This window comes from Penaeus vannamei, chromosome 39 (assembly GCF_042767895.1).
Source record: "Penaeus vannamei isolate JL-2024 chromosome 39, ASM4276789v1, whole genome shotgun sequence".
Lineage (NCBI taxonomy): Eukaryota > Metazoa > Arthropoda > Malacostraca > Decapoda > Penaeidae > Penaeus > Penaeus vannamei.
Window position 1 is genome coordinate 10,923,038 of NC_091587.1, and position 2,500 is coordinate 10,925,537.

Sequence of the window (2,500 nt, forward strand, 5' to 3'; positions counted from 1 at the left end):
ATGCTAATAACGATCATATTAAAAGGTAATAATTATTACAGCAACAATAATAATAATAAAAATAATAGCAATGATAATAATAATTGATACGATGATACGGATGGTGATGATGGTGATATTAATAATAATGATAATGATAATACTGCTAATACTATTAATAATAATTATATGCAACAACAACAATAATGATGAAAATAGTAATAACATAATAGTAATAATGATTTTGATAATTATGATAACCTGATAATCTGATCACATTTCATCCTTATCTTAAACTGATGAACAATATGTATTGTCTATGTAGCAGTCTATCAAGATAAAGACGTTATCATACTCAGCGTAGATCAAGGACTAAATCAGATAAGGCTTTGTTTAATCGAGTTTATTAACAAATTCATTAAAGGCTTAGCTTTCAGGTACCAATTTCAAAACTAAAATTATTTAACATCATAGCTCATGAAACCATGAACTTTTTCAGAAAGTATATCCGCTCTTAATGTTGCTTCTAAGGTTATAATTTAACGAAATACATTTATCAGTAATAAAAGAAAACATGTAACGTGTATTTGCAGAATAAACAGCAACCTCACATGCAGGAAAAAATGATGTTAATTAGAAGTCTAACTGATATTTCTTGGTGTGGAAACGTCATTTACTGATAATATTTTAGAGTCACTTAGATATATATATATATAGAAGCTTGATAGCTGTAGTAATGACAATGATATGATAATAATAATGTTGATGATATTAATGATAAGAATAAAGTGATATCAATATCAGCAATGGTATTGATAAGGATGATGGTGATGATACCAATACTACTTCTACTATTACTACTAATAATACAACAATAATGATAACAACGACTAAAGGAATAATAATAAAAACAACAATAATAATAGGTAGTAGTTGGGGAGGAGGAGAGGAATGGGGAAGACAGAAATGGAGGGGAAGGGGAGAAGGGAATAGAAGGGGAAAGGGAGAGAGGAATAGCAGGAAAGGGAAAGGGGGTGGGGAGGAAGGGCAGAGGTAAAGGGAAAAGGGAGAAGGAAGGAAAAGGGAAGTGGGAGGGTGCAAGGGGAGAAGTAGAGAGGAGGGAAGGGGGAGAGAGGAACAGAAAGAAATGATAGATGGAGAGAGAAAGAAAGTTAAAGAGGGGAGATCTAAGATTCAGCGAAAGGGATGAAAGGGAAGAAAATATAAGTATTAAGAGGGAGGAGAAATGCAGGGAATAAGGAAAGTGAGAGGAGGGGGGGGGGTGACGACGCGTGAGAAAGACAAGGAAAAGGAGGAAACCTTAGTTACATTGAAGCGAGAAGGAAGAGACACAAGACAAAGATTTTTATAATATTTTCGGCTGCACCTCACCCCTCCCTCCACTTTTTCGGTTTCTCTTTCATAAAATTATTTTATATTGCTTCCCTCTGAGGAGACCTTTACACAAGAACCCATTTTGTATGCAAATTCAGAGGTGCAAAAAATCTGGTAGAAAAAAAGGAAAGTTGATACAAATTGTACTTTGAAAAGCGAGGTTGAGAAAAGGGTTGAAAGCATAGGAGAGGGAGACAGAGGTAAGAGATAGGAAAGAGAGAAAGGGAAATAGAGAGCGAGGAAAAGGGATGAGAGAGAGAAGAGAGAGAGAGAGAGAGAGAGAAAGAGAGAGAGAGAAAGAGAGAGAAAGAGAGAGAGAGAGAGAGAGAGAGAGAGAGAGAGAGAGAGAGAGAGAGAGAGGTGGATATGTATATATAGAATTCTCTACTTTGATAATACTCTAATTGGACCTTATGAATACCTAGTCAGCTATTCCTATGCCAATACTGACGATAAAGTAAAACCTATAAAACCTTCACATGCGGTTCCACATAAAAAGAAGTTTCTCAAAACTGTGTTAGTAAAGTTGTCAAGTCAATAACATATAGTAACAAGAGCTTCCTCGCGTCTATTAAATGAAATTCACTACAATTGATATCAGATTTCTTCAAATTAACACACACACACAGAGAATTATTACTAGTTACCAAGAATAATGAATGACTGAATGAGGATTAAGCCAGACTTTAGTTTTGTAAAGACTGGTAGCCATGAATGAGACGATTTTTTTAACCGTTAAGGAGGCTTTGCAAGTAATTCCTTTGATAAGGGATGAGAGAAAATTCCTTGACTAAGCAGTTTATGGGTTATTTTTTATATTTATTTCATTCTTGTTACTTCCGCCGAGGAGGTTATGTTTTTGGTAGCGTTGGTTAGTTAGTTTGATGGTTAGTATAACAACTCAAAAAGTTATGAAAAGTTTTTTTTTAACGTTTTTATTCTTTTATAATTTACCAGAGACGTATCTTAGTCCGACTTTGCGGAGGGAGTGCTTCAAATATATTTATTATCTTTTCATGGGAGCATTAAACTGGTTACGGGGATTTTGTGATAACCAGTTCATAAAAGTAATTTCTTGTATTTCTTTTTCTACTCTGGTTATTATGGTTATTAATTATTGTCTTGA

At 34.1% G+C, this 2,500-nt stretch overlaps 1 protein-coding gene across 1 annotated transcript in view; it reads left to right on the top strand.

Moving 5' to 3' along the window:
- LOC113822466 (RYamide receptor) overlaps window positions 1–2,500 on the top strand; it is a 109,677-nt gene that overhangs the window by 106,536 nt on the left and 641 nt on the right. The gene's annotated exons all lie outside the window — the stretch shown is intronic.